This window comes from Stegodyphus dumicola, chromosome 12 (genome assembly GCF_044657685.1).
Source record: "Stegodyphus dumicola isolate Sdum_Otavi_A_Nest chromosome 12, ASM4465768v1".
NCBI classification, from domain to species: Eukaryota; Metazoa; Arthropoda; class Arachnida; order Araneae; family Eresidae; genus Stegodyphus; species Stegodyphus dumicola.
In genome coordinates this window covers 80,651,866-80,663,030 of record NC_140779.1, presented here as the reverse complement: position 1 = coordinate 80,663,030, position 11,165 = coordinate 80,651,866, and the positions used below count along the sequence as shown (strand labels likewise).

Here is an 11,165-nt window from a genome sequence, read left to right as displayed (position 1 = left end):
AACATAGCGAAATGTAATAAAAATAAAAACTTTTGTGTAAATATAAAATGTAATAAAAATAAAAATTTCAGGGATTTTGTGGAAAACTGTATTTTAGAGTCAAATATTAGAACAGGTGCAGTTACCATAAAATTAATTAGCTGCATTAATGTAAGTAAAAATAAATATTAGAAGTAAAATATACAAAACAGATACTAGTAAATAAATACTAGCTATCGTTTATTATAAAGGCATAAATATAATTTACAATTTAGTCCAACCTAGTTACAAAACTTAAAGATTTTAGACATTTTTCTAAATTGTTTGATGTTTCGAATTCTTTTAGGATGTTTTTAATTCTTTCATCCAATTTTACATATGCTTTTTTCCTTGTTATTTCAGGGTCGCCTAATTCTCTGGCTTTCAAATTAAAAGACACTTTTTTGTGTTTCTTCTTTTAGTATTTTAACTAATAAGTGCACAATAGGCTGGTTTCTGCCAGTGATTGTGTTTAATTTAGAATTCCACCTTTCAACAGAATTATTTGTCTTATGATGCTGTCCATGTACATTCCGTATTTTAATGGGCATATTTTGATTTTCCATTCACTACTCGACAAAAGAATCAATGAATGTGGTAAGTTTGTCAATGCTAAAAGCTTTTTCCTATACAATGCTCTAAGTATCATCTACATGTTCTATTGGCAAGTAAGCTAAGGCAGAAATCATTCTACAGACATGTCTTATATCTTCGTTCTCTTTATATTCCTTTATTACACCCATTTCTCCCCATTCATCTTATGTCACAAACATTGATTAAAATGAAAGTTACAACCGAATATAGTCGAACTGGGAAATTCTAACATACAGCTCTTGATGGCTGCGGCTTCAAAATCAAATTTTATAATGTCCGGCTTCTACTTAGGGTACCAACATTTCACTTCCTGAAACATTGCAACTTACGTTGCTTGTGTCTTATAAGGCAGAAATGCAAAAAGCGCTGGATAAATATTGGTCTCAGTTGCTGTACTCCTTAAGTTGATGTTCAAATTTCAAAACACTTACTATTTTATATATTGTTGAAAGAATTGATTAGGGCAATGAAATGTTCATTAAAAAAAAAATTTCAGTTGCAAGCTGATATTCTAATATCATACCATTGTTTGCATGGAATTCATATTTAGTAGGTATAAAATAATATAAAATTTTCTTTTCAAGTTCATATAAATGAAAAACTTTATTTTGCATATAGTATATATAATTTTTATCTCCTAATTATCTTTTTAAATTATTTCAGGTAAATTATTGCAGGGGGTGGAAGAGAAACGAATTTTGCAAGATGCAAGATTCTCTTCGAGAGATGATATTGAAACAAAACAGTTAATAACGAGAAAAGACCTGCATAACATTAAAAGGGATTTTGGTCTGAGCATTAATTCTAAAGGATTAATTTTAACAGATGATGAGACAAGTGTTTGGTCCTGGGTTAATACGATGTCGCAAATGAAATTCAACCCCGTTCTGATGTATAAACGTCAAGGAGAAAAATATGCAAATGTAAACGAAAATGATTTCATGTTAGCAATAATGACAGAATTTCAAAAAAAAAATGTTGATAGAATTTGGTAATGATAGAATCTGTATTGATTCTACACATGGAATTTCTGCTTATGGATTTGAACTTGTAACATTGCTTGTCGTTGATAAGTATGAAGAGGGCATACCAGTTGCTTTCTTAATATCATCAACAGTATCAGAAAAAATTTTGGTAAACTTTTTTAACTGCATCAAAAAGATCATTGATATCAAGCCAAAGGTTTTCATGAGCGATGATGCTCCCATGTTCTATAATGCATGGGAGCATACATTTGGTTCTTGCCAAAAATTATTATGTGCTTGGCATGTGGACAGAGCATGGAAAGGTCATTTGAATTCTGTGCCAAAACATAAAGGACAAGCAGTGTACAAAACTTTAAAAACTTTAATGTATGAATTAGATGAAAAAATGTTCAACAAAATGTTAGAAACATTTTCTGAGCAACTATGTGAAGATGAAGACACGCGAGAATTCCATAAATATTTTATGACATACTATTTTGAAAGAGCCAAAATGTGGGCATACTGTTTCAGAAAAGGGGCTAAAATCAACACCAATATGTATGTTGAAACATTTCATCGGAAATTAAAATATATTTATTTAGATGGGAAGAAAACCAAACGGGTTGATAAATGTATCATCGAGTTAATTAATCTTGTCAATGATCAAAAGTTTGACACTTACATAAAATATCAGAAAGGAAAAATAACAAAGAAGACAACAAAAACATTTCAACGTCATAAAGCTGCTGAGCTTTTAAATGCTAACTGTGTAAAAAAAGATGATGTATGGGAAGTTTCATCAGAACTGGGAGAAAATTCTTATAAAATTATCAGAGATCATGTTTGTAATGATTTATGCCTCATAACTTGTAGACTTTGTTCATGCTGTTTAAAAGCTTATAAATGTACATGCCATGATTATTCTATTTTAAATAATATGTGTAAACATATACATTTTGTAATCATGTCTGAAAAAAAGACAGAACCTTATATAGGCCCTCTAAACAGAATACCTACTAGGAATAATTATGAATCTTTAACAGTAAGTAAAACATGCATTAGTGAACTTATTCAATCTTCATTTTCAATTTCTGAAAAATTAAACTGCATTGAAAATATGGACATTAATCTTGCTACACAAATAAAAAAGCATTTAAATGCAATTGAACATTTATTAGAAGTTCCTTTGTTAGATAAAGCACATGCTTCAATTTCAAAAGAACCAACAAATAAAAAAATTGTTCCCCAAAAGAGATTTTATTCAGTTAAAAAACGAAAAGTGTGTAAAAAAGTACAGTTTGGAAATCCTTCAACAGCAGAAAAAAATAATACCAAACCTATTTTATTAAATCAATTAATTGTTAATTCAGATCCCAGCTATAATCATTTGTATTGCAGTGAATTGAATGCCAAAAGTTTAAAAGAAAAGTCACTAAATAATGTTTAAGAAAATTATGCTATTTAAGTATTTTTAAAACTTGTGTATTTATAACAAATTATTTGATTTTTATGTAACTAATCTGGATGTCTCATTTTAATTTAATTATGTATCTTATAAATTTAATAAAATTGTTATAACTGTTCTACTGTATATCTAAGCTATGCATTTATCCTATACTTAATCTATGCATACATTAAATCTATTTATAAAGTCATGCTTTATAATAACTATTCTACTGTAAATGTGAATTACACATTTATCATATACATAATCATTGTCCAGTTGGGTGATAGGATTGTTGATGTTTCTTTAAATAACGAGTCCAGATAAGCAGGATGGTATGAACAATTTATTAGGAGAATAGGCACAATACTATTACACACAGAACAAAAATGGCTGAAAACAAATCAAGGAGAATAGGGATATTTAGCAATTCACTTCTCATGAAATAAATTCTAAAGTTTCCTAAATCACTCTCTCAGGATAAACACTAACTTGTAATTCAGCTAACTGCAAAGTCTGGCACCTGATTCACAAGCTCTCTTGTTCTCAGACCCGTATTTATACTCTGCAGGATGTGTTATGCAAGATAAATGCAAAGTTCGTTATGACACGAAAACCTATTTTCGAAGCCCTGTGACCAATTCATCCAGAAGTTTCTAGAGCCATGCTGCAACAGGCATCTCAAGATAGATAACGCAAAATGCTTATCTTTACTGTCATTGACTATATCACATGACAGTCCTGAAACGTTTTTGGCTCTATTTCTAGTTCTCCTCCAACTGCGTATCTCGTCAATTGTTAGCAGTTTGTTTAAATCAAAGAGCTTGCACTTTGCTTTTATTACTGAGATGGATATTTAAACATATCCATATTATATAAATATTTAAACGTAATGCAAATCTTGCAGTGCATCTTTCTATGTGATGAGATATTTAAAAGCACATAAACGTATGCACAAAGATACCGTCGCTAAAGTTACGCCATATTCGTCATCAATTTTAAGCAAACACAGAATATGCATTCATAACGTAATGTGAAAAAAATATTAAATTCAGTGAAGTAGGATGTCTAGAACTGTTTCTCACCACAGGAGATTTAAGATCTCACTTTTAAGTTAGTTTTAAGTCACTTTAAGATTAAGATTAAAGACTCGCCATAATTATAATAACATGATAAAATGTATGAAACTTAGAGTTCCATAAAAAACAAGGTTTGTAATGATCTTTTCCTTATTTTGTTCTTTAGTTCAATTATAAATAAGAAAAATATATTACGTGACTTCTGTATATAGCCCTTAAACTTTTTATATTCAAATTAAATAGCTTAATGAATACGGTGTTATTCATTAAAGCTATTTCAGCACACACATTTATTTGAAAAAGCATATACAGTCAAAAGTCATTAATTCGGACACCCATAATCCGGAATGATCTATAATCCGGACCTCAAAGCGACAACCTTTCTGCGCATGCGTCGCGTTGACGCATGCGCGTAAGACCTTTACCACTGCGAATTTGCGCGTGCGCAAAATACGTTTACGAATGCGCGTTTAATGTATAACGGACGGGATAAGCTAAGCTAAAATTATCTAATTATCTATTTCAGTTAATGTTGCAGATTGCGTTGTTCCTTAATCTTCGAATTGGATCCGGCTTATTATTTTTTGCAGACTGTTAGAGCAATTTTATAGAAGTAAGCTTGAACTTTGGATTATGTCAAATAGAATTTTCGATATATATTTACTAATATGTAAAGGATATACAAAGCGAAAGTATCTTTCGGAGTCCATTACACAAAAAGTGGAATTGCTGCAAAAAATGGATAAAGGCATATATTTTGTTTATCTAAGCTTTAACGCTTGTTTATCTAAACTTTAACGTTTGTTTATCTAAACTTTGTTTATCTTTAACACGGCGTGCAATGAATTCACTATCCTTATCTTTAAGGGCAGATGTTTTTATTTTATTTGGCTTATAATTGCTTACTCTATGTAGTATTTCATCTCGATGTACTCCATCTTTGATATGATTTAAATCAAATGCCTCGTCATTATAATTCGCTTCCGATAGCGAAGAAAGTGACAGAGGTTATTGAAAACGAAAAAATTTCGATTGACAAATTAGTCGGTATTCTCGACACAGCAATTATAGGACGTGAACAGCGGAACTTTGTAACTGAACAAGAAATTATGTCTGTTTATTTATAGAATTAAAGAGAATGTATTATCACATAAAAAACGAATCAACTTAAACAACTTACATTGAAAGAAATGTTTAATAAAGTAAACAAATAAATATTAAGCTTTTTTCTTTTTGTAAATTTTGATACCCTTTAGATCATAATTGTTCTTTATTTCATAAATTACGGTTTCATATTTTTAATTTTAGAATTTCTGCATGCCATCTTACGAGATTTAAACTGATGATCTATAATCCGGAAAAATCGATAATCCGGAATCACCGAAGTCCCGACGAGTCCGGATTAACGACTTTTGACTGTATATGGTATTATTAATTTAAGCTGTTTCAGCACACAAATGTACATTTATTTGAAAAAATTAGCATACATTAATTACTATAAAACTTATAATTTCAGAACACTATAGTTTTAACAACTAAGATTATTTTTCTGTGTGGGTGCAATTTGTATATTTTTATTCTGTCTTATAAAAATTTAACAAAAAATGCAACTTATTTTTTTTATCTACTGCCATGTATAATTTGTTGTACTACTTGTTCCTTAATATGGAAAAGTTGTTATAAAAGTGCACAGTATGGCTCATAATTTGATTTCAATGTCTCACTTTAACTTTTTCTTTTTTTTTTTTTGTCTTTTGACCAGGAAAATTTATTATGAATTATTATTATTGTTTTACATATATTATTATTAGTTACTGATGAAGATCAATAATGGTTTTGGTTTGGTTTATTTAATTACGGCTATCTGCCTAAGGGAAGGGATGCCTTCGTGGAGGACTTTCTAAGGGAAACTGGCTCGTATACACGTTACACATGGGAAAAACCACGAAAACGCCCATGCAGCCAGCCCGTTCGCAGGATTCGAACCTCGGACCGAACTACCAGTGTTCAGTGTCTTAACGGCTCGGCCTCTGGTGGGCTATATGAAATAACGAAAATTTGCTATCTTTGCTTTATTTCCAGCATAAATGCAAGTGTTTATTTTAGGAAAATAAAGCTGAATAAAATTTGTATATTTTTGCTAATTTTTTGAAAGATAATTTTAACTATTTCATTTGTATTATGGAGAATAACAAGAATGAAACAAGTAAAACCTTTCATCAGATAACAAATAAGCGAAGATGCCAAATTTGAATATTAAGCGATAAAAAATTTAGAGAGCACACTACTCATACTTATCTCAGATGTTAAAAATCTGTTGGTTTATATAAAAAGTTGACTAATTCTTAATACAGAATACTATAACAATGCAAGCACTGACATAGTTTTCATAACCCTACATTTAAAAAACATTATAATTTAAAGATATAGCTTTTCCTGAAAATACACCATAAAGTACCACATTTAACCAATTTGTTACAAGCTTGATACCATGTGAGCAAACTTCAAACTGCATATCAGTTAGATTAAAAATGAAGAACAAGAACTGAGTATGAATAAGGTACTAAATTTTTAAAAGTCTATAATATAAACAGGCTAAATGAAATAATGCATAAGTGTATATTTAAGTATTTATGGTATTAATTTTAGAAAAACACCTACTGACTCAGGAAAGTTTCGTGAAATTTAAACCAAGTACTGAAGTTGCATTCATGCCAAAATGAAACCACACTTTTTATATGCTCATATTTTATTGTGGAATGTAAATACAAGTAATCAGGAATACAATGAATTCACAATATTAAAAAGAAGCAATATTAAAAAATCACAGGTGGACATGAAGAATAATCTTACGAACACTCTATAAAACTGCTTTTAATTTTTATACAACATATGAAATTACCTTGAATTATAGAAGAAAGGTAGTTGAACAAATATGAAAATGAGATTTCATAACGAGGATAACTTCATGCAAAATTAAGAAAGCAGCTGCTAGAAATATTGATACTCTTCTGTTATGAGGATTGATTGTATGTATGTATATACATGTGCATGTCTATTTGTGTGTGTATGCATACATATATATATGCACATGCAAAATATATATACCAATTGTGGCCAATGTGTGGCTCGCGAGCCTTATACGGCTCTTGCAGGCAATTTGTGCGGCTCATGCATATAAAATATATGTATGAAATATGGTAAACTAAAACTATTCAGTGTCCAAAAGGAAGTAATTAATTAGTTTAGACTCTTTTTACAAAGTTATCAGGGATTTCTTTCTATTTAAAACCTCCTCCACTACTTCTATAATGATGTAAATATGAACTTGTGGCTTTTAGAAAATTTAGATGCAGCTCTCGAACATTCCTGAATTCAAACGTGCTTACTGAAATGAAGTTTGGCCAACTCTGATATATACATTTCTGAATCTGGTTCCGATAACAGAACAGGGCCAAAATATCTTGTGAAAGAATATATATTGAAATGCCTCACATTATTTATTAAGTGAAATGGATTTGAAAAAAAAAAAAAAAAGGTACAAAAGTTGTATCTTCAAAATAAACAATATGTTAATATGTAATTCCTTAACATCAGAAAACATACTGACAAATTATCAATAACATAAATGATATTCTAATGGAAATTATAAGTAGATACACTTATAACTATTAAACCAGTCTGCAGTTATAAAATATAGCAATTTTAATTTTGACATCAGTTGCAAAAGTATTGCATAGCAGAAATATACTTTAATTCACAATGGCATTACCATAATATTTCTGTCATTGCAACTTACTTATTATAATACAAACCCAGTTATTTCAAATTAATTTCTATATAATTCCTGTGTACTATAGTACTTCAAATATACTGTTTGGTATGCCTGTTCACACTTGAATTCTTAATTTTGTTTTATAATTCTTTAGTTATGACCGGAGAAATGCATGCAAATAATTCCATATGTTATAAAATGCGTTATATATTCCATTTTAATGTGATCATATCTTTACTTTGAACATCAAAATATGATTTTAGTCTTTGAAATATATTCATCTCATAAAGTGGTAAAAAGCACATCGCAAACTAATGAACTACAATATAATATAAACAGTGTTAAATAAACAAAATGTTGTATCAACATTTGGGCCTGACTCTGGCTCACTTTGAAAAAACTGACACCACTTCTGAACCTTAAATTTTTAAGCAAACTGTTGCTCCTTTTAATATTCCCCATCTTACTAATGAATTATTTTGGTAATTCATCACAAACGATGCAACTAGCAATTATGATATGGCGTTTTTATTTTGGCGATTCTAAATATTAAATTTTCGCCAAAAGTGGTAAACTTACATAGCTAAGTTCTAGTGTTAATGCTGACGTCCAAAAGAAAGAAAACCACGTGACCTGTAATAACCAATCAGCATTAGGTTACGCATTTTCCTCTTCTGGTCTTGAGACGCCTGTGTTACAAACCAGTTTTGTTTTTGTTGTGGAGGAAATTTCGTAGCGATCGTTTGTAGAAAAAATGCGAACCACTATTCTTTTATTGAACAAAATATTATATTCTAGCAGAAATTTCACCTCTTTCTTCTGTTATAGGAAAATCCAAAAACATGAATTTTAAAATCGTGTTTAAGACAAAAAATAATCATTATATTTTTAGCCGTTGGAACTTTCAGTACAACAAAAAGAACGCATATGAAAATAGTGATATTGGAAACTGCGGCACGGTTAGCTGAATAATCTTTATGCTCGTGGTTGATAGAGTTTGGCGTATTTTGGCGACTTTTACTAAATTGGTTGCGATAATACGTAAGTACTCATTTATACTAAAATTTCCGTGTGGTTGTCAGCGTTTCATCGGTCTTTGATGCCCTTATTTCGTTTAGTCCCTTCTAAGAAATAATAGAGCACCATAACGATTTTCAGCTGCATATTTAATATAGAGAAAAAATAAATCTAATATTTTTTTCTCAATATAAAATTCAAATATTTTAATTGGAGAAAATTTCACACCTGAAAATATTTTCATTATTATTACCACCACTACTACTACTACTAGCGCTAGTACTACTATTACTGCTACACTGATTTTAGTTCATAAAGAAATCTAGCGAATTGAATCATATAATAATTACATTTCATCGGATACGAAAAAACTTTAAGACCTTCTGCATTATAAATCTGATATTTTCGCCATATACATAATGTGCTTTATAGAGATCAAAGAGTCTAAGAGTCCTTGCATGAGGAACCATTTTAGTCTGCATTTAGCAGGAGGATACAGAATGATTCAACCTTTGCCATTACCTATCGGAACCAAAACGAACTAAAAGGGTGGAGAGACTAGTCAGAATCAATATACCGAACGACTCAATTTTACACCATTCGCTTGAACTACACCTCTGGACCATTACCACTCCCTAACCCCCATCCTTCCAAACAACTCTGTTTATATAGGTGGGTGACTCATGGCTAAAGTACTAACCGATGTCCAGCTTCTCAGGGCTGTTTCCCATAGAAATGTCTCCGTAATTATAGTAATGGGAAGGCGAGGTAGCTCATGCAGAGCGAGCTGACCGATGGTCATCCACAAATCAGCTCTTTTCCCTCCCGCGACTCTGAAGCCATTATACGGGTCTCTGTGGACCGCTGACCGGTGGCCAGAGTCGGCCGGAGATGCTGTCCGACACGCGCGAGGCTCGTCCACCCTTTTCCGGTGGGCCGATTTTGCTCCCTGCTGAGAGACTCGCCAAATGGGGCAGCTTTCTGCCACAGCATAGTCGAAAGTATATCATGATAACAATTTTGCCGACGTTCTTTTCCTGGAAGTAATTTAAAGTTAAATGAATGAAAGAAGTAATAGAAAATGCGTAGGAAGTGAATCTGCAGATGCTGGATTTGAAGTGGATCTAATTATCATTTATCTTTGAAAGAGAGAGAGTGTGTGTGTGATTATGGCAAAGCCTCGAGGGCTATCTGCCTACGGGGAGGGATGCCTTTGTGGAGGACTTTCTAAGGGAAACTGGCTCGTATACACGTTACACATGGAGAAAACCACGCTCTGAAAGAGAAAAAGGAATATATAACTTTTATTTATGTGAAGAGCAGTAGACTGCGTCACTTGTCGTACGCCTGCTGCTAGGCAGTATGCACTGACTGCTAATAAAAAAATTAGGAAAGGTTTTAGGATCTTGGATTGCGATTTCTGCTAAATGAATGGGTCGCTGAATTTTGTTACGATTTGAGTAAATAAATTTACTGACTATCGACTGCAAATGTAAAACATTTTCGGACAACCTTTTCAATAAAATTTTCGTTTGATTTACTACCCACAAAAATTTTTCAGCGGTGAAAAAAATTGAAAGCAGCTTGTTGTTAGATTTCGAGATAAATTATTTCTGAGTTCTTTCCCCCACCCACATATTAGAGAAGACCTAAATGTTTATTTCCAATCAATTAGCTTTGAAACTTCTAAGGTTTATATTCGATTATCAGTAATAAATTACTAAGTTAAATCTACAAGGCTGACTTGAAAGAATTCCAAAGATATTGTAAATTAATTATCTTAATGAATATGGTTGTTGTGATTAGTTTTGCATTTGCATAGGGGCTCACTAGACAACTTCTGCTTCCTTTTCTGAAGAAGTAAAATTTTTGTCCTAAAATTATTTAGATGAAATCTCTACCTTTTACAACAGGTTTTAAGTCCTTCTATATAAATATTTTTAGCTAAATCGAAGATATAATAATTTGACCACTTTTCCTCAGTTTTTTTGGAGTACTATATATTGAGTGAGCATTTTTGTAGTATGCAAAATTCTATCTGTATTAAAAAGAAGCATGCAGATTGAGAATACTTTAAATAAGTAATGCTGTGGAAATTTTATAAATGAAATTGGATATTTCATCACTGTTTTTAAATATAGTTTGTTAAATTATACCCTAGACGTGTAACTGGCTTTAAATTGGGATTTAAACCTCGGAGTTCCTGTTTTACGCGGTTAAATTACTATCTAATGCTTTCAGATCTATTTCTAAAACTTACAAGCAATCTGGAT

General features: G+C 31.2%; 1 pseudogene; it reads left to right on the top strand.

Moving 5' to 3' along the window:
- Positions 1-533: 533 nt before the first annotated feature.
- LOC146993701 (uncharacterized) lies at positions 534-3,039 on the top strand (annotated as a pseudogene).
- The last annotated feature ends 8,126 nt before the right edge of the window (positions 3,040-11,165 follow it).